The 22,208-nt window shown below is 43.0% G+C and overlaps 1 protein-coding gene across 3 annotated transcripts in view; it reads right to left on the bottom strand.

The window, feature by feature from the left end:
• Nucleotides 1-22,208, bottom strand: part of LOC131245894 (mitochondrial import inner membrane translocase subunit TIM44-2-like) — a 37,045-nt gene that overhangs the window by 1,987 nt on the left and 12,850 nt on the right. The gene's annotated exons all lie outside the window — the stretch shown is intronic.

Below are 22,208 nucleotides of genomic sequence, written 5' to 3'. Positions count from 1 at the left end.
CATGTCTCCCACCATCAAGTTTGAGCCACAGAAAGAGAGGACCACAAGATTTGGTTTCATTATCCACACTTCATAAATAACATTTATGTGGCAGTTGAGATGAAATAAAACCCCAAACAAAGAGATCTAAATGCATATCAGAGTTGGGAAGATTAAGTGAAATGGAATTAGAAGCATAAAAATGTGACTGTATGCCACTTGGGACATTGACTTTCATCCCTAGATACAGGGATGCAAATCGGGCAGGTCGGGTCAGGTTGAATGTCAACCTGCTGAGCTGGACAACGAGATGGCCCAACCTGACCCAAATTCCAACCCAAGGTGCCCAACCTGGACACAACCAAAATTCCTCTATACTTGACTCAACTGACCCAAATAAATATGATTATCCCCAACCCGACCTAATCCAACCCAAATGCAGCCCTATCTAGATAACTCCAATTTGTCTCCAAACCACAAGAAGATCAACAAGAAAATACGATGCCACACCAAATAAGGATAAACATGAAGAACAGCTCCACACAAGTCACACCAAGGGTTGTAGAAGAATCGATCTCCCAAGGCTTTGAATATCACTGCAATAGACTAAGAAACCCATCCTTCGAAAAAATTACTTTCCTAAGGAATCCTCGTTCCCAAACCACCCCTAAATTGATGTAGGATGAGACACAAATACATTCCTAGCATGGCTGGACCAAAAGAAGGCCAAACAAAAATCGGCCATAACTTTTGATCCAAGTATCATTACGAGATGCACGACCAGCAATCTTTACTGTAACGGGCCATCCAGGGTGAACTGGCCCACAAAGTGGATCGCGTCATTCCATTTCGCAAGAAAATGCGCAGTTCCAGTTAAAAAATTGGATTTTAGGAAAAACTTACTATTTTTAGTAATTGCAATTTATCTTTTTTCTTTGTTTTTAGAGTTATAGATTTTTTTCTTCTTTTTAAAAATTACTTGCAATCCTGCTAGCCCTCTTCTAGTTAGGTTTATTTAGACTTTCTATTTTGACAAATTAAGCTTTAGATGAGTTTTACTATTTTGGGTAACTTTTATTAGAATTAGAATTTTGCTATTTTTGATCATTATGAATTTTGGTTTTTTTTTTTCTTTATTAATGGTGTAATTGAGAAAAATATACATTACACACATTATTGAATAAAATTATTCGAGTTTTCTCTTTTTCTTGTGGATTCAAGGTTTTGATTACTTGAGAAAGACAGTGATCTCTCTCATTATCCATTCACGTTCTTCCCCTGCATCATTCACGTTCTTCACCTGCATCAGTTGGTATCAGAGAGAGGCTTTTCCTCGGCTCAATGGCATCTAACCAAGGTTCGGGCAACAAACCCGCGGATAATGCTCCAAGGGATTATCCTTTGACAACAGCAGCGTTTGAGGTGGCGTTTGGGACAGCGCAACGGGAGAATCTGCGAGACATGCAAGGATTGTGGGTAGCGATCGACCGCATGACGAGAGCTTTAGGACGAGCCCAAATTAGTGATGGAGCTTCCAGTCATCATGTTCGCAGTGTGACACCGGTGATGAATCGCGGGCCACCATGCAATAGTGGTGAATCACAAGCCACCACTCTAATCGTGAGGAAGTTGTTACATACGTTGAAGGAGGAAATATATCTATAACGACACAACATCTTTCGAACGAGGTGCACCATGTACAAAAGGGTTTGTGATATGATCATAGATAGTAGTAAGCAATGAGAATATTGTGTCAAAGTTTATGGTGGAAAAGCTGCAACTAGAAATAAAAAAGGCAGCCCGGATGGATCAAGGAGATTGGCGAGACAAATGTAACTGAACGATGTCGTATTCCTTTCTCCATCGGTAAATACTATAAGGACGACGTAGTGTGTGGCATAGTTGATATGGAGGCTTGTCACATGTTACTTGGTCAACCATGGCAGTACGATCACAATGCCACGCATAAAGGTCGGGATAATATTTTTATTTCTGTCAAAAACGGTAGAAAGATTATCCTCGCCCCTATGAATATGGATTACCAACCCAAAACTTCTAAAGTGAATGGGTAGACTCCTGTAACTGTACGAGAATTCGTCAAAGAATCTGATGAGACGAGAGAGATCAATGTATTAGAAAATGGAAAAGAAGTAAAAACCACAAACATCCCAAAGATAGTAATAAAAAAAAAAAAAAAAAAAACTAGGGAGACGAAGGAGATCAATGCATTATAAAGGAAAAGGAAGAAAAATCCATGGACATCACAAAAAAGTTAAAACCAGTATTGAAGGAGTCCGATGGAATTATGCCCGATGAACTTCCTGACGAATTGCCCCCTATGCAGGATAGTGTTCTTACTTAGGCAAGGTATTCTGTTGCGGTAACGGTGGGCGTAACGGTCCCCACCGTTACCGATACGGATACACCATGTATCGATCGATAGGGGGCCGTAACGGCCGATACAGGGTGTGTAACGGTTGATTTTATTTTTATTTTTTTGTCAAAAAAATCTGAAAAAATATCCATTAAATTCAGAATATTCTAAATATTCCAAATATGCATTCATTTATAATTTTGAACATGTTTATAGTAGTGTAACGGTCCACTCTTTGATGAGAATGTTGTATCGGGTTGTCTGATGAATTTATTAATTTGATAAACTAGGATTAACTGCAAACATTTTATATTTAATTTTCTAATTATATAATATCAATGATTAATTTAATAGAATTAATTTAATACCAAAACATCTCACATTTACAGGTTTGACAATTATTTAAAGTATTGGTATATTACATACCTCACAAATCGTGTACATTTTATTTCAACATATAGAGTCTAGAGACTTTTAGGCCCTATTATGTAATTTATATACCTAACAATTTGATATTATTAACTCTAAAAAAAATTGATATCATTTCCCCAGTAGATCCTAAGAAAAAAAATGGAATTAGATTTGAGTGAATAGTGTTGTTAATTTGGGGCTGATTTGGCTGACCACTCGATGTCACAAATCAGCCTCAAATTTATGCAATTTATTAGCTCTTATCCCACTAATGATTGATGGACATTTATTGGACAGTGAAAAATGCAAAATATCAAATGGTCCTATTTCAAAAAACAAATGTCTACAAATTAATGGTTAAAATCATTCAAACAATACAATGGCAACAACAATCCCATAATTTAATTGGTTAATTTTGAGTTAATACATGCCTCATGTACAAATTTTTATGGCCCTATACATGTGGTCTAGCCCGATGTATGTATTACATATACATGTTATCCACCCATTTTACCAACTCATTTTAGGACATGGTCCAAAAATGAGGCAGATCCAAATCTCAGGTGGACTACTGGAGGGTGAGCCCTAAACGTGGGGCCACCTCAATGTCTTCCCAACCCATTTCAAGGCATGGTCCAAAAACTGAGGCAGCTCCAAATATCAGGTGGACCACAAGTGGGCGAGGCCTTGAATGTGGGGCCCACCTCATTGTATTTGTTGTATATCCATGCCATCCATCCTTTTTGCCAACTCATTTTAAGGTATGGTCCAAAAAATGAAGCAAGTCGAAATCATATGTGCACCACACAATAGGAATTGAATTCCCACGATTAAAAACTTCTTAGGACCAAAAAATGTTTTGGATCAAGCTATTACTTGGGTTTTCCCTTCGACCAAACCTACGTGACCTTATCAATAGGTTGGACGGCGTGGATATACAACACATGCATCAAGGTGGGCCCCATGGTCAAGGAAGCACCAAAGTGGACCGTAATTATGGTCCAACTCACTGGACCTTTGCTAGAAAAAAGACATGGTTGAAAATAAGCCACGTTGGCTTGTTTTGAATTGAAAAGGGAGAGAGGGTTTCCCTCATAAATGACAAAAAGAGAGAAAGGGGTACTGATTGTTGTGTGGATGTGGCAAAGTTCTGTGGGCCCCAACGTGATGTCTGTGTTATATCCACACCATCGATCCATTTTGCTCTATCCTTTTAGGCCATGATAAAAGAAAATGACGATCCATTACTCAAGTGGACCACATTGTAGAAAGCAGTGGGGACAATGATGTCCACCATTGAAAGATTCCTAGGGCCCACCATGATGTTTATTTGCCATCCAACCTCTTCATAAGGTCATAAAGACTTAGATGATGGGAAAACACAAATATCTACTTGAACTAAAACTTTTGTGGCCCCAAGAAGTTTTCAATGGCAGGCATTCAATCACCTTTTTTTTTGTGTGGTCCACGGGAGCTTTAAATCTGGCTCATTTTTGGGCTTGTGCCCTAAAATGATATGGAAAAATGGATGGATGGTGTGGATATAACGCATACATCACGGTGGGGCCCACAGAACTTTGCCACGTCAACATAACATCGTGGCGTGCTAAACCACGTAATCCGAGACCTCCTTGGGCTTCGAAATCGAAAAGAGAGAGGGGGGTTCGTAAATGGGCAGAGAGACCAAGAGAGGGAGAGTCACACACGACGGTCTCCCTCCCTTTTGAGTTTGAAACCCAGAGAGAGAGAGAGAGAGAGAGAGAGAGAGAGAGACGCACGGCTGTCTCTCTACCCCTTCAATTTCAAAACCCTAACCAAAGAGAAACGCGTATGGTTGTCTCTCTCCCCCTTCGATTTCAAAACCTTAACCCTAAGCGAGTGAGAGAGAGAGAGAGAGAGAGAGAGAGAGAGAGACGTTGCTGGCAGAGGAGAAGAAGAAAGAAGAAAGAAGAAAGAAGAAGAATCATTTCCAAGAATAGGTCTCTTTTTCTTTTTTCCTTTTTTTTTTTTTTTTCCTTTTAAGAAGATGGAGGAAGAAAGTTTTTTCAGGAGGGAAAACATTACGAGGTAATGGCCGTTATACCCTATAATGGCAGTTATGGCCCATGTAACGGCCATTATGCTTCTTTTTCTCGGACCTCACCAATTCGAGACCTCGAATCGCGTAACGGTCATGGCCGTTACCGTTACGTATCGGCCGTAACCAATTTGGAACACCTTGTTCTCAGGTGGAATTCGCTTTCAACAACATAGAGAATTGATCCACCAACATGTCCTCATTCGAGGTTGTGCATGATCGTATTCCCAAACATACACTCGACCTTATCCCTTTGCCTAAGTTACCGGTTAAGAGTATTGCAGCAGAAAACATGGCGGACCTAGTTCCCCTGCACAAGGAGAGGTTTCCGAGTGGGACATAAAAAGCAGAGGAATAAGAAGATCGACGCCTATGTTACTGATCCTCCCGAGGGCATGAAGATGTCATGGAATTTCATTATGGCAGACCAGTATGAGTATTATGAGCCGAGTCCATTGAATAATTCAATGATGAGTTTTTTCCAAGTGGAGGGGAATAATGTAGGACAAGGCACAGATACATTTCTAGCATGGCTGGACCAAAAGAAGACCGAACGAAAATCGGCCATAACTTTTTATCCGAGTATCGTTGCGAGACGTACAACCTATAAATCTTTACCATAACGGGCCATCCAGGGTGAACCGACCCATAAAGTGGGTCACGTCAGTCCATTTTGCAAGAAAACGCGCAGTTCAAGTTAAAAATGGGATTTTAGGGAAAAAAAAAACTTACTATTTTTAGTAATTGCGGTTTTTTACTTTTATCTTTGTTTTTAGAGTTTTAGACTTTTTTGAAATTACTTGTAATCATGCTAGGATTCTTCTAGTTACGTTTATCTAGACTTCCAATTTTTGACAAATTAAGCTTTAGATGAGTTTTACTATTTTCGGTACCTTTTATTAGGATTAGAATTTTGCTAGTTTTGGTAATTACGAATTTTAGTTTTTTTTTTTCTTTATTAATGGTGTAATTGAAAAAAATATACATTACACATTATTGAATAAAATTATTCGAGATTTATCTCTTTTTTCGTGTGGATTCAAGAAACTACCTTGTGGATTAGGGAAAGGCTTCAGCGTGAGCGAAAAAGCTTCAACGTGATCGGCAAACCATCAGCGTGACCTGAAAAGCTGCAACGTCCTCGCGACCGATATGTTTCACCAATGAGGAGAGCAGAAAAGAAACGAGGTCACCCCGACCAAAATGAATGGACGGAAATCCAAAATAAAAAAAGGAAAAGGAAAAATAAAGGAAAGACCAATCTTCAGAAATCTTGCCAGCTATCCCACATTGTATGCCAAGGAATATCCAGAAGGATGGCTGCCCATCAACGTGTCAAGAGTCTTTGGCAGGGCAGGGGTGGTCATGCATGTCATTATGCCCAGGGACCGTGTCACCAACATTTACAGAGGCTTCGCATTAATCAGAATGAGCTCAGAAGAAGAGATATCCCTAGCGATTCAAACCCTTAATGGGGAGAGCTTTGGTGGCAACATAATGCTGGTCCAGAGGACCAGGTATGGACCTGATCGCAAATCGAAAAGCCTCATCCCACCTCCCTCGACTATCCAGCAAAAAGCTCCCAACATAACGCATAACCATTCCCCCATTCTCACCCCTCCTCACACGGAAGGGGTCTCTTTCGGAGATGCTTTGCTCAAACCTATTGAGCAGGTGAAGTCCCAGAAAATCCATAAGTCCAGCTCTCGAAACAAGAAGAAAAAGGGCCATCCCGTGTAGAGAAGAAGGAAGAACCTGCCACGACAAAGCAGAACAAAAAAGAATTTCAACTGAGAATCGAACAAAAAGTCATCTCCAAATCTATGGATGAAATGCAGGACACGCTTGTGCTCATCACGAAGGAAGGAATATCCATTCCTAAAGCCACAAACTGGATCAACGAATGTACCAGAATCCGACCAGACGTACACCATCAGACCTATTGGGTACAATTAGCTATGGATCAAAGGAAACACGGGAGTTCAACTGGAGCCTATTATCATGGCCGGATAGCTATTCTCCGATGGCCTAATCTCATGTGTGAAAAGATGGAATGAATATTCTATGTTCGGTATAGAAGAAATTTGGATTCTCGTCTGGGGGATCCCCTTAGAACTCTAGAACGAAGATTTCTTCATATCGGTGGCAACTCTGTTAGGATCTTTCATCGAAATCAATCAGAAGACCAAGAGTGGAGAAGAAATGGCAGTCATCAGGATCAGGGTCAAGAAACAGAAGGGGAATCCCCTACCAAAACAGATACAGATCAGCGTGGGCAACAAAAGTTTCGACCTCAGGAATCCAAGGATTAGATGAGGAGATCTCTGGAGATCAAGGGATTCAAAGAGGTGCTCGAGCTCGAATCCAGCTGCAGAGAGAGATGAAGGAGCACGATTGCAATGCACCTCAGGACCACCGATCACCACCCCCATTCTTCTAGCTACGACTACCGTAGATCGCTACAGCCGGCAGCAGTCGAAGGTGACACGTGCGCCTCTACCTACTACTATTCCGAATCCCAATTTGTCCCTTTAGAAGCAATGGAAACACGCCACGTCTTCTTTTCACCTCTGAGATGTCAACGCATCAAGACGTGCACCCATCCTTTACGACCATTCAGAGGGCGACACGTAGCATCGTCTCTCCCAAAGCCTCAGAACGGTTGACACGTTGCATCGCTCCTCCCGAAGCTACAAAGCGGTCCCTTTCGCATAGGGTCTTCAACTCTCGTGCCCAGCTCGACACGAGAAGGTTAGCTATGTCTGGGCCTGACCCCATCTCAACGTCTGCTTCTCCTACAGAGATAGACTTTCGTATCGAAGTTGCGGTCCCGCCCTCCGACACTCCTCAATCGCAACCTGAGGGACCCTTCCACCCGCTTGATCTCAATCTCCCCCTTGTTCCCGCCCAGCAGAGAAGGAAAACGGCACCTAGCACGAGCGACAGAAACCCCTCTAAAGGACTCCCCTCTCGATTTCTCGAAGATCGGGTGGAATATCCCCCATCCCCTCCCCGATTCAAGCATGGGAGTCACAAAGCTGCTCTGCATGGGCCCTTCAGACAATGAGATGGCCAGCCTCAAATACTTTAAGGGCAGCGATGAAGATGAAGCACTTTCAGATATCCAGCCATCCTCCGAATCGCAACCAGTTTCTCCCCCATCGCCCTTTTCCACATACTCCGACCACAACATCATCTCCCTCTTCCAAGACAATTTGGGAGAGGAGGTTATCGAAGCAGAGCCCCTGCAAGTCAGAATAGGGCCTTCAGACCTTCAGGTGGGCCCTCCAGATCACAATAAGGATAACGAAGACAACAGATCAAGCCTTAGCGATGAACTACACAACAAGAGATGGATCAGGGATGCCATGGGCCACATCGGTAGATCCCTTGGGCTGTCTTTCAGAGATTGCCCAGAGGACTATCTGGCTCTGTTTCAATGTGTTGAAAATCGTGGCAAGCCCATCTCAAAGACCAGGACTCACAGGAAGAAGCTTGCCAGATCAAGCAGCTCCAGGGAACTACAGCATCCCCAAAAGACTTCCAGCCTGCCAGAACAGTGAATTTATGAATATTATCTCCTGGAATGTAAGGGGTGTGGGCTCAAAACAAAAGAGACGATTAATAAAAGATTTGTATGGTAGATACAAGCCTCAAATCATCTGCTTCCAAGAAACGAAAGTTCCGCATTTCGACGATCGCTTGATGAGGTCACCGTGGGGGGCTAAAGACATCAAATGGGTCTCGCTAAATGCAGTGGGCAGCACAAGGGGCATTCTAGTAGCTTGGAACTATGCCCACTAGATGCTGCAACAAAGTTGGTCCGGCTCCTATTCCATCTCAGTCATTCTACAAGAATTTGCGACAAATGCTTCCGTTCTCATCAGCTCCGTTTATGGCCCCTCTGTGGAAGTCAACAGAAGAAACTTGTGGGACGAACTGTCTGCCTCAAGGAAGCGATTCAACGGTCCATGTTGCTTCGTAGGGGACTTCAACTCCATCAGATATGCGGATGAAAAGTCAGTCGGATCCAAATTCACCCCTTCCATGAGAGACTTCTCATAATGGATTGACAACAACGACCTTGTCGACCTCCCTCTTTCTGGCACAAAGTTCACTTGGACAAACGGGAGACTTAATCCCATTCTATCCAGGTTGGATCGTTTCCTCCCGTCCTCTGAGTGGAAGGAAAAGTTCCCCTCTGTTTTTCAATCTATCTTACCCAGATTCACATCAGATCATTGGCCCATTTGCCTATCAGCGGATGAGCTTAACTGGGGCCCAAAACCTTTCAAGTTTGACATCTCTTGGCTTCAAATCCCAGGCTTCTCCAAAATGATTGCTGAATGGTGGGCTAGCTTCCGGGTACAAGGATTTGCAGGATATAGACTCGGTTCCAAACTCAGACTGCTGAAGAAGAAATTAACACAATGGAAACAGGATGAATGGAGCATCGGAGAAGGTGAACCGGTATCAATCATTTCAAAGCTTCAGTCTATTGACTCGCAGGCAGAGGTCTATCAGATGACAGCTGAAATTCTAGCCAGGAGAATTCAGCTTATACAGAATCCCTCCTCCAGAGCTCTCAAAAGTGAAACCCTCTTGGAGGCAAAAATCCCGATCAAAGTGGCTAAAAGAGGGAGACAAAAATACAAAGTTCTTCCACAGCTTAGCTAGCATGCGGGCTAGAGTGAACAAAATCAGCAGCATTCTAGTAAATGACTCCCGCATTGAAGACCCAAAAGACATCGGCCTTGAAGTTGTCTCTCACTTTAGCCAACTACTCAAATCCGATGAATGCAGTAGGCCTCGTCTCGACCTCTTGGAAGTCGACGGATTATCCCTCATGAAATTGCGGTAATGACCGCTTTAGTTGAAGTGGGAATATGCCAATATGTCCTAGAGGGGGGTGAATAGGACTTTTTAATATTTTATGGTAATTTAAAATCCTATCAAACTTATCTTGAGAAAATATGCATATATCAGGATTTCTTCAAAGTAACTCCAATGGCTTCCAAGCCAAATAGAGGATCCAGTCATAATACTATTTGAAAGATGAACAAGATGCAAATCATAGTTTATGATGGATGGGACTGTGTGTGAGGTGTGATCTCAGATAAACAAATACGAAAACATTTAGGGAAATCACACAAGTAATCAAAGAGAATATCAATCTCAAACACAGTTGTTTTTATAGTGGTTCGACGTTCGACTACTTGTCTACTCCACTTCCAACAGACGCACTCAACCCTTGAGTGTACTAGATCTCACTAAAGGAGGTTTCACAACAGGTTCACCTCAAACCGGAGGTTTTAAATCAGGTTCACATCTAACCAGTACAACCTACACTTGGGCTAACATAACGTGTCTACACGACACAGTTTATGCCCCACACAAGAGCAAGGGTCAACACACAGCACTCGAGTTTTAGGCCACACAGGCCAAGGATCCACACAAGAAACCTCACCAGTTTATGCTCCCATGAGCAAGGGTCAACACAGCACCCAACTTTCAGACCACACAGGTCAAGGACCTACACAAGGACCTAAGAGTTTATGCTCTCCACAGAGCAAGGGTCAACACAAAGCACCCCCACGTACACTCCCACCGGAGGCCTCCTATGAGGACTTGCAAGGGGTGAGAAACACCTTAGACCCAATCCTACAGAAGGAATGATCACAAGGGTCCTCTGGACTCTAATGACTTACAGATAAGTAGATGAGCCCCATTTAGCGCGTTGATGAAGATCTCCTCCTTTGATGACGAATAATCTTCAGCTCCCTTGAACCGCAACTCGGAAGATGTACCAATACAAGGCGACGGGTTGGGTCAAGGTTATGATGGAATCTTGCTCTATTAAATGTTTTCCTATAAGGGAGATAAAGTCATTCCGATCATCTATGCATTCAAGGCATCCCAGCTTAATGATTTGCTATTAAGGTAGTAACTGCAGGATCCTTGAATATGAAAGTTCATTCCCCAATCCACTCTATTAAATGTCAATAATGAAGGTGGATTAGAGGATGAACTTCCATGAGAAAAGGCTTAGGGTATATGATCTAGGGTTAAACACACAAAAGCACTCTCTATTTTCTCTCAAGACAACCAAGGGCAAGCTCTCATTAAATAGGCAAAAGGTTCCAACGGATATAAAACAGTCACGTTTTTTACAGAGTTCGATATCATCGAGCAGGGTCGATATCATCGAGTGTACTCTCGATAACATCGATTGGCCGCTCGATGATACAAACTCAACTGTCAAACGCTTTTGAAATCTTTTGCCAACTGGTCGAGGAAATCGAACGTGCGTCGATGTCATTGGATTTCGAACTCCGATTTCATCGACACGAGGTTCGATTCCTCGACATTTGAAAATGTGAGAGCACTTGCCTTTGAAATATTTCAGGTATATGATATGATCGAGCATCACTCGATATCATCGGAATTTGAATATCGATGACATCGAGGGCAGTGTCGATTCATCGATAATTCCAAGAAATTTTTCTATAAGCTTTCTGGATAGTTTGTCCACTTTCGATGACATCGAACATGCCTCAATATGATCGATATTTGAATATCGATTTTATCGAGTGACCCTCGATCCAAGAAAAACAACCTGAAAACTTGCTGGATAAATTTGTGTCCCAATCCAATATCATCGAAGGGCTTCCAATATCATTGAGATTTGAATTCCGAAGATATCGAGCTCTTCGATATATCGAGGATTACATGATTTGTCTTAGTAGTACTTTGGACGCAACAGACCAAATGTCGATTTCATCGAGTCGGCTCGATGGACTCGAGATTCAAGCTTCGATGATATCGATGAGTCCATCGATTCATCAATAATTCAGTCCAGATATCTTTGTGGTTGTTGGACATCATAAGTCCTCATTTCGATAATATCGAGTGAGCTTCGAGGACATCGATAACATAGTTCAATTTCATCAAGCCATGTATCGATAAATCGACAAAGGCAGAAAACTTAAAGATTTTTTTGTTCTGTTTGAAAAAGTTTTCTAACTAAAAACCCTAGGATGATCTATTCAATTTTAAGGGTTTTAATTACCTGGTGTTTTGGGACATGGGATGTGAGGCTAAGTTTTACCTGTGATGAGTTCGGGCACACATCCAGTTAAGGCAAACGCTTGATCAATCTTCCTATGGGGCTCCTTTGTCCTACTGACTCAACACTCACACTAATTGACAAACCAGGGTACTTTTACCTCGCAGATTCCAAATCTCTGGAGGCCCCCTTCTTTGAGGAGGAAATCAAGTTGGCAGTGGCCTCCTTAAATGCCAATAAGGCCCTAGGCCCCGATGGTTTTCCAATGCGATTCTTTCAGCATTTTTGGAAAACCATTAGAGTCGACATTCTGGATTTTATGACAGAATTCCACGAAAGAAGCAGACTCTCCAAAGATCTTGGATCCTCCTTCATTGCTTTTATCCCCAAGACATCGGAAGCAACCTCCTTCAGCGACTTCAGACCGATCAACCTTATCGAGGGCTTGTACAAAATCTTGGCAAAGGTTCTGGCATCTAGACTGAAGGGAGTCATAGGCACCATCATTTCCCCCAACCAAAGCGCTTTTATCCAAGGTAGACAGATAATTGACAACGCTCTAATTGCTAATGAATGTCTGCACTCCTGCCATTCAACGGGAACCAAAAGCATTTTCTGCAGTTTGGATGTCGAAAAGGCATATGATCACGTCGACTGGAATTTTCTTCTCTATATGATAAATCGAATGGGCTTCGAAGATAGATGGAGCAGGTGGATAGCCGAATGCATTTCTTCGCCTTTTTTCTCAATTCTCATAAACGGGTCTCCGAAGGAGTATTTTAAAAGCTCAAGAGGCCTGAGGCAGGGAGATCCCCCTATCTCCATTTCTTTTTCTCATAGTGGGTGAAGCTTTCTCTAGAATGCTCCACAAGGGCCAAGAAGCTTGCATTCTCAGTGGGGTCTCAGTTAGGGGAATGAGCAGTCCTATCTCCCATGTTCAATTTGCGGATGACGTTCTCATATTCTCAGACGCTAACCCGGTAAAGGTGGACAACCTGCAAACCTCAATTTGTTGTTTTGAGGCAATATCCGGCCTATAAGAATCAATATGAGAAAGTCAAGATTATATGGGGTGAATCTGGAAGAAGAAGAAGTATCTCAGTATGCTTCACGCATCGGCTGTTCATCGGCTTCATTCCCAACTACATACGTAGGACTCCCTCTCTGCATTGGTCCTCCACCTATTTCCCTATGGAACAAGATCATCCTAAGGTTCAAGAAATTTTTAGCCAACTGGTAGTGCCGGTTTCTTTCCCTGGGCAGTCGGCTCACCTTAATCAAATCAGCCCTCTCAAACCTCCCCCTCTACTATATGTCCTTATTCAAATACCCGGCAACTATTTTGGCCTCTATTGACAAGCTAAGAAGGGACTTCTTATGGCATGGGAAGGAGAACCTTGAGAGATTCCATCTGATGGATTGGAATCAGGTTTGCAAGCAATATAAAGAAGGTGGGGGGGGGGGTAGTATCAAAGACCTCAAGCAAATGAATAGGGCGCTGCTAGGAAAGTGGATTTGGAGGCTAGGATCCGAAAAAGACAGCCTTTGGATCAAGATAATTAAGAGCAAATACAGTACTTCGCCTGGGGGTTGGTGGACTAAAGAGTCGTCTACGCATAGGGCCTCTGCCATTTGGAAGGGCATTCTCCGTCTCAAAAAGGTCATTCTCAAAGACATCAGTTTCGATCTAGGCAAAGGTAATCGTATCCGTTTTTGGAAGGACATTTGGGTAGGGGACAAAACTCTTAAAGAATCCTTTCCTTCAATTTTCCGCTTGTCTCCCAATCAAGAAGCAGTAGTGGCAGATTTTTTTGTTTCTAAGGAAGACGGACCAGTCTGGAACCTGCGCTGTAGAAGAAATTTGGAGGACTGGGAGATCCCCGACTATGTCAGCCTGCTGGACCGCATATACAAAATCAATCCTAATCAGGAAATGGAAGATAGAATCTCCAGGAATCTTGACAAATCTGCCTCCTTCACAGTCAAATCCTTCTACAACCAGTCTCAGCTTTCCAGTAGCCAGTTTTCTGATTTTTTTTCCAGCCCATGTTTGGCGTTACTTGGCCCCCCCCCAAAGATAATGGCCTTCGGTTGGTTGGCAGCAAACAAAAAAAATCCTCACGATCAACAAATTGAGGAAGAGAGGAATGGTGCTCCCCAAAATCTGTCTTTGTTGTATGAGGACCGCAGAATCGGTTGACCATTTGCTGCTGCATTGCCCTTTCATCTCTCTTATCTGGGCAGAATTTTCTTCAGTCTTCCAAGTTAACTGGTGCTTCCCAGATTCAGTGGACCTCCTCCTCAAAGCGTGGCATGGTATTAAGATAGGAAAGAAGAAGACGCAGATTTGGAGAATGGCTCTCCTAGCCATCCGGTGGACAGTTTGGGGAGAACGAAACGAGAGGTGTTTTAGGAATCTCTCAAATTCAGCCAAGGTCGTAGCTTCCAAAGCTAAACGGGTGGTGATCGAATGGGCCGCTAATGTTGCTGGTTTAAAAGATGAAGATTTTCTTTTCCTAGGAGCATAGCGTTCTCTTCGCTAACTCAGCGATTCATTCCCTACTCCTTTCTTTTTCCTGTTTTGTTTTAGCGTTTCTGCTTTGTTTTCGTTTTGTCAGTAAGTTTTCCCTTTTCCTCTTAATATAATTCAGTTATCTTTCAAAAAAAAAAACTACCTTGTGGATTCAAGGTTTTGATTACTTGAGAAAGACGGTGATCTTCCTCTCATTATCCCTTCACGCTCTTCCCCTGCGTCGTAAATTTACCCAACTAAATGGGTAAATTTAAGTCAAAATCTCATGGTATTCTCCATATACCAACCATATGGCCTATAGGACTGTACAGTTTGTGCAAAAGCCCAATTTTCTTCCATACAGTTTGTACAAGTCCCCTATGGAGCTGTATGGTTATGCTTGTGGGCCCCACGGTCACACTTAAGGTTGATGAAGCCTTCCAACTGACTGTGGGCCCCACAGTCTAATCGAACAACAAATCAGGGCGTGATCTTGCATCAACTCGCAATGGAGTGCACAGTGGACCCTAACTGAAGATCTTACAGTCCTCCATTAGTCATCCAATCTCCTCGTAGGTGTATTGACATGAGCAGTGCTTATAAACCTTCTCCTCAATGAGGTATGATAAGTTAATCTCATATTTTGGTATCACCCCTTAACAAGCACTAGATAGTTGCAAAATCACACACCTCATTTCAGGAAAATGAGGCAGGGGCTAGATGACTCTATATATATATATAGTAACGGCCTCCTGCAAGCAATGCCGCAGGAGACTGCAAATGCATGGTGATGTGGACACAGGTGCATTCAAGGTGTACCAACGAAGAAAGCGCCAACCACAAGTGCCGTCCTTGTGGATAGGCGAATATTGAGGAGCTGAAGACCTTTCACATGTGATTGGACATATAGAAGACCCCACTTAGGGAAGACACATGTGAAGGAAGATTGGAGAAAGAGGACCGAGCGCCCAAACTTTCCCATACTTATGTTATTTGCACGTTTTTTGACTTAGTTAGCGGTCTTTTAGTAATCTTATATCTTTATTTGCTTATCCTAGGGGTATTTTAGTAATTTTATGTCTTTATGTGCTTATTTAAGTGGGGTAAAGCCCTAAACACGAATTTCAACTATTGATGAATGAAAAGCAAACCCTTTGGTTGCCTCCTTCCTCTCTTCTCTCTAATGGTGCTTCTTCTCTCCCCTTGATCTTCTTCTTCTAATTTCTTCTTGTGCCCCTCCAACTTCCTCAAGGTAATAACTTTCTTTCTTCTATTTTTTTGTTTTGGCTAATTCCTCTTCGATCAAAATCTTGAGAACCGATCTAAACCCTAAATCCCCAAATTCTCAAATCCCTAATCCGAGAAACTTCTTGGTTCTTCGGACTAGTGATCTTCATTGATCGATTGGGTGTGACCATGCAAGATCGGGAGGTCTCATCCCTCGCCGGATCCAACCCAAGTAGTAATTGAATTCCATACTCCATGGTTGTAGTGATGGCCCGCTCCATTGCATGTTTCCTTTATGATTTTCTCAATTATGATGATTATTGTTAGACTTTTAGATCATTTATTCCTTTTATTTCCGCTGTTTAATTATCTCCATGAGCATGCATCATAATTAGGGCTGTCCTGCGTCAAATTTGGTATCAAAGCCTAGGCTTGCATGGTTTTTGTCTAGATCGAGTTATCAAATTAGGGTTTTGATTTTTAGGTTTAACTTGGGAAAGTTTCAAGTTTAGAAAGTTTTCAATTTTCAAAACTTTCCAATTTTAGAAAGTTTCTAATCTGGAAAATTTTCAGATTTGAGTTGTTTCCTGTTTCAACTTAATTGTGTCAGTTCATAGTAGTTTTGCATTCATCGCATTCATCTTGAAAGTCATAACACCTAGTAGTCTAGTTAGGTAGAGTTTGGTTCAAGTCTTCATTGTATGCCCACGAGAAGAGGTAGAGGTTTCGGACTTCAACCTACCATGAATAACGAGCAGTTATCTGAGCAACTTGCTCAATTGATACAAAAGATAACCGCCCTAGAAGCGGGTCAAAGGCGTGAGTTTGCCCGCCTTGAGAACCAAATTACCACTACCATGACTAAGGTGGAGCAACTAGAGGCGTCCCAAAAGGAAAACCCCGCTGTAGGGGAAGATGCGCACTCCCAAGTGGAAGGAATCATTGAAGAACGTGCTGCCACACGTGGTGGTAGTGAGGATAGAGATCGTGGTAACAGTCGTGGTGTGGTGCGAGAGGCACGAACCACATGTGGTCATCAAGACCGTTATGATCCAGATGAGCGTGCGATGAAGAGTGTGAGAGTTGAGGCCCCGAGTTTTGATGGACGCTTGGATCCCAAGGCATTCCTTGACTGGGTTGCTGACATGGACCACTACTTTGAGTGGTATGGCATGTCAGAAAACCGTCAAATGCGGTTTGCTAAGATGAAGCTTGTGGGTCAAGCCAAGCTCTTCTGGACCAACACCGAGCGTAGGGTAGAGAGAGTTGGTAGAACCCCTATCACACATTGGTATGAGATGAAAGAGAAGTTGAAGGAGAAGTACCTTCCTCTCTCATACCGTCAGAAGCTCCTTGACCAATGGCAATCCTTACGCCAAGGGTCAATGCATGCCGCTGACTACATCGCTAAATTTGAAGAGTATGTGATGCGATGTGATATCCGAGAAGACCCTCTAGTAACGCTCTCGCGTTTTAAGACGGGCCTTTGTGCGGATCTTCAGCGCGAGCTTATCACTCGGCCCTTAACGGACTTAGATGAAGCATATCAAGTCGTGCAGGAGTTAGAGCAGTATCTAAAGGCTCCTGTCGTTCGTCGTTTTGAGTCCCGAGACTCCAATACTAGATCTAGTTCCCAAGGAACTAGACCTAATATTGGTAATCAACCTAGGGCACAGGCGACCATTCCGCCTAGGCCTAGGGAAGACAAGGGCAAAGGGGTTCTTGATGCCGGTCCTAGTAACATGAGCCAAGTGAGGTGCTATGAGTGTGGCAACCTTGGCCACATGTCTAATCAGTGTCCTACGAAGAGCCGTGGGAGAGCCTTAGTTATAGGCGAATCCCACGAGGGTGGAGATGACCAGGGTGATTATGAAGTTGAAGAGTATCACCCTGAAGGAGGACTTACTGATGAAGAAGTGGATGGAGAAGCAACGCTTGCAGTAGTCAGGCGTGTGTTAGCTCAATCTAGAAGTAGTGCTGACTGGCGTCGAAGCACTATCTTCTACACTATTGCCAAGTGTGGTGAAAAGAATTGTAAGGTGATAGTGGACAGTGGAAGTTGTCAGAATGTGATTTCCACTAGTACCTTAGATCGCTTAAAACTGAAATCCACACCTCATCCAGACCCGTATAAAGTTTCTTGGGTTGACAAGACATCCCTACCTGTCACCCAGCAATGTCTAGTCCCCATCGAGTTTGGGTCATACAAAGAGTCCCTGTGGTGTGATGTTTTACCTATGGATGTGGGGCATGTTATCCTAGGTAGACCGTGGCTATTCGATAATGATGTCACGATCTTTGGCCGTTCGAATGCGTGTACTTTTATGTATAATGGTAAAAAGATCAAACTTAATCCCATGCCACCTGAGAATACACTAGGAAAGAAGAAGGATGAGAAGGCAAGTGAGCCTAGAGAAATGGGAAAATCCAAACCTAAGTCTTTACATATAATCAGCGCAAGAGAGTTTGAAAAAGAGGCTAAGGAGGATTCTATGGTGTATGCCCTTGTGGCTAGAGAAATTAAACATTAGGTTCAATCAGAGTTGCACTGTGAGGTGACCTCGGTCATGAAGGAATACAGTGATGTATTTCCTGAAGACTTACCGAATGAGTTGCCACCTATGAGGGACATACAGCATGCCATTGATCTTGTCCCAGGGTCTACTCTACCGAACCTTCCTCACCACAGGATGAACCCTGCAGCGCATGCAGAGTTGAAGAAGCAAGTTGATGAGCTTCTGCAAAAGGGTTTTATCCAAGAGAGTATGAGCCCGTGTGTCGTGCCTGCATTGTTGACGCCAAAGAAAGACGGCACGTGGCGCATGTGTGTGGATAGCCGTGCCATAAACGAAATTACTGTCAAGTATAGGTTCCCTATACCTAGACTTGATGATATGCTTGACATGATGGCCAGGTCCACTATATTCTCTAAGATAGACCTCAAGAGTGGATATCACCAAATTCGTATACGCCCAGGAGATGAGTGGAAGACGGCGTTTAAGACGAAAGATGGGTTGTATGAGTGGTTGGTCATGCCCTTCGGCTTGACTAACGCACCCAGTACTTTCATGCGGGTGATGACCCAAGCTTTGAGGCCGTTCATGGAAAAATTCCTAGTGGTGTACTTTGACGATATTCTTATTTATAGTACCACTAAGGAATCACACCTTGAACATTTAAAGAAGGTCTGTAGTGTCCTTAGGAAGGAAAAGTTGTACGCTAATCTTAAGAAATGTGCATTCATGTCTAACCAAGTTGTGTTCTTAGGATTTATAGTGTCATCTGAAGGGATGCAAGCAGACCCTGAAAAAGTCAGGGCCATAGTTGAGTGGCCAGAACCAAGGAACATTCATGAGGTGCGAAGTTTTCACGGCCTAGCAACTTTTTATCGTCGGTTCATTAGGGGTTTTAGCACGATCATGGCTCCCATTACTGAGTACATGAAAAAGGGAGAGTTCGTGTGGTCTAAAGCCGCCGTCAAGGCTTTTAAAGAAATTAAGGGCAAGATGGTGGAAGCTCCTGTCATGCGTCTACCTGACTTTTCTACAGTCTTTGTAGTAACGTGCAATGCGTCTGGTGTCGGTATAGGTGGAGTGTTGAGTCAAGAAGGACACCCAGTGGCCTATTTCAGTGAGAAACTGAATGAGGCAAAACAAAAATACTCCACTTACGACAAAGAATTTTATGCGGTAGTGCAATCCCTGAGACATTGGCGACACTACCTCCTACCGCAAGAATTCGTTTTGTTTTCTGACCATGAGGCTTTGAGATATTTGCATTCTCAGAAGAAACTTAACCCAAGGCATGCCAAGTGGGTAGCGTTTCTTCAGGAATATTCGTTTGTTTTGAAACACAAGGCCGGGGTTGAAAACAAACCAGCGGATGCCCTTAGTAGGAGAGTGGCGTTGCTCAACTCTTTGAGTGTAGAGGTAGTCGGATTTGAGCAACTGAAAGATGAATACCCCATATGTCCTGATTTTGGGGGTACTTACACGTCGCTCTCTAGTGACCAGCATATTATGGGTGGATATGTTCTTAAAGATGGCTTTCTTTTCAAGGGAGACAGACTTTGTATTCCCCATATGTCCCTTCGTGAATTCCTCATCTGGGAGCTTCATTCAGGAGGGATAGCTGGCCATTTTGGTCATGATAAGACCATTGCCCTCGTGGAAGATCGTTTCTATTGGCCAAGCCTCAAGCGAGACGTAGCCAAAGTTTTAGGGCAGTGTCGAACATGTCAGCTGGCAAAGCAAAGAAAGCAAAATACTGGGTTGTACACGTCATTGCCAGTGCCACATGCTCCGTGGCAGGACATTAGTATGGACTTCGTGCTCGGGCTTCCCAAGACTATAAAAAAGCACGATTCCGTTTTTGTCGTTGTGGACCGTTTTTCTAAAATGGCGCATTTCCTCCCATGTTCGAAGACGTCAGATGCGTCTCATGTTGCTCGTATCTTTTTTGATGGTGTGGTGCGTCTCCATGGGTTACCTAAAACCATAGTGTCTGATCGTGATGTTCGATTTACTAGCTATTTTTAGAAGACACTGTGGCACATTATGGGAACTCGTTTGTAATTTTCTACTGCTTACCACCTACAAACAGATGGTCAAACTGAAATGGTAAATCGTAACCTTGGAAATCTTCTACGTTGTCTAGTGGGTGAACATGTTAAGACTTGGGACCTAATTTTACCAACTGCTGAACTTGCTTATAATGGGTCAGTTAATAGATCTACAGGGTTGAGTCCTTTTGAAATTGTAAGTGGTTATAAACCTAGAATGCCCATAGATCTCTTACCTATGTCTGTTACCCAAAGGTCTTCTGAGTCAGCCGATGCATTCGTACGCCATATTCATGATTTGCATACACATATTAGACAGCGGTTAAATAAGAGCAATGATGATTATAAAGTTTTAGCTGATTCTCATCGTAGAGTGCAAGAATTTCAAGAAGGAGACTATGTAATGGTGCGAATAAGGCCAGGGCGATTCTCTCAAGGATCTGCAAAGAAATTACAAGCGCGTAGTGCTGGACCATTCAAGATATTACAAAAGGTTGGGTCCAACGCGTATCGGGTTGACCTTCCATCTGAAATGAGCATTAATCCAACTTTTAATGTGGAAGATCTAGTCCGTGCCCATACTCCCATTGTTGATACATCATCCCTTTCATGGCCTTTTTCTGAGTTTGCTACCCAACCCCTTCCACCCCCTCCTCCACCCATTACCCATAAAGAAGCAATTGAGGAAATCTTGGATGACGAGATAGTATCCACGAGAGATGGGGGTTTCCAAAGGTATCTTGTCAAGTGGAAGAACAAACCATCGTCGAAATCTACGTGGCTGTCGGGCGACGCATTGCAGGGTATTGATCCAGATCTACTTGATCGTTACAAAAGTTTCAACTCTTCGGGGTCGAGTTTTTGTCACCCGAGGGTTTTTGATGCGGACACAGGTGCATTCAAGGTGTACCAACGAAGAAAGCGCCAACCACAAGTGCCGTCCTTGTGGATAGGCGAATATTGAGGAGTTGAAGACCTTTCACATGTGATTGGACATATAGAAGACCCCACTTAGGGAAGACACATGTGAAGAAAGATTGGAGAAAGAGGACCGAGCGCCCAAACTTTCCCATACTTATGTTATTTGCACGTTTTTTGACTTAGTTAGCGGTCTTTTAGTAATCTTATATCTTTATTTGCTTATCCTAGGGGTATTTTAGTAATTTTATGTCTTTATGTGTTTATTTAAGTGGGGTAAAGCCCTAAACACGAATTTCAACTATTGATGAATGAAAAGCAAACCCTTTGGTTGCCTCCTTCTTCTCTTCTCTCTAATGGTGCTTCTTCTCTCCCCTTGATCTTCTTCTTCTAATTTCTTCTTGTGCCCCTCCAACTTCCTCAAGGTAATAACTTTCTTTCTTCTATTTTTTTGTTTTGGCTAATTCCTCTTCGATCAAAATCTTGAGAACCGATCTAAACCCTAAATCCCCAAATTCTCAAATCCCTAATCCGAGAAACTTTTTGGTTCTTCGGACTAGTGATCTTCATTGATCGATTGGGTGTGACCATGCAAGATCGGGAGGTCTCATCCCTCGCCGGATCCAACCTAAGTAGTAATTGAATTCCATACTCCATGGTTGTAGTGATGGCCCGCTCCATTACATGTTTCCTTTATGATTTTCTCAGTTATGATGATTATTGTTAGAATTTTAGATCATTTATTCCTTTTATTTCCGCTGTTTAATTATCTCCATGAGCATGTATCATAATTAGGGTTGTCCTGCGTCACATGGCCCACTGTGATGCCCCATGATGGCCCACTGTGATGCCCCATGATGACGTGCATTGCCATGTCAGTCCCAGGGCCCAAAAACCTGGTCGATCCATGATTTGGGTGGAACACACCAAGGGAAACGGTTGGGAGGCAGGATGACCACCTTCGATTTTTTTTACAGGGCCTACTCTGACTATCCAGTGCGTCACCCCACATTAGGCCAAGGGATAAAAAATCAGGCCCATTAGTGATTCAGGCAGGCCACATGGTGGGCACTCACTGTTTAC

Source organism: Magnolia sinica, chromosome 5 (assembly GCF_029962835.1).
Source record: "Magnolia sinica isolate HGM2019 chromosome 5, MsV1, whole genome shotgun sequence".
In the NCBI taxonomy this organism is placed as follows: domain Eukaryota; kingdom Viridiplantae; phylum Streptophyta; class Magnoliopsida; order Magnoliales; family Magnoliaceae; genus Magnolia; species Magnolia sinica.
This window is presented reverse-complemented; position numbering and strand designations above follow the sequence as displayed.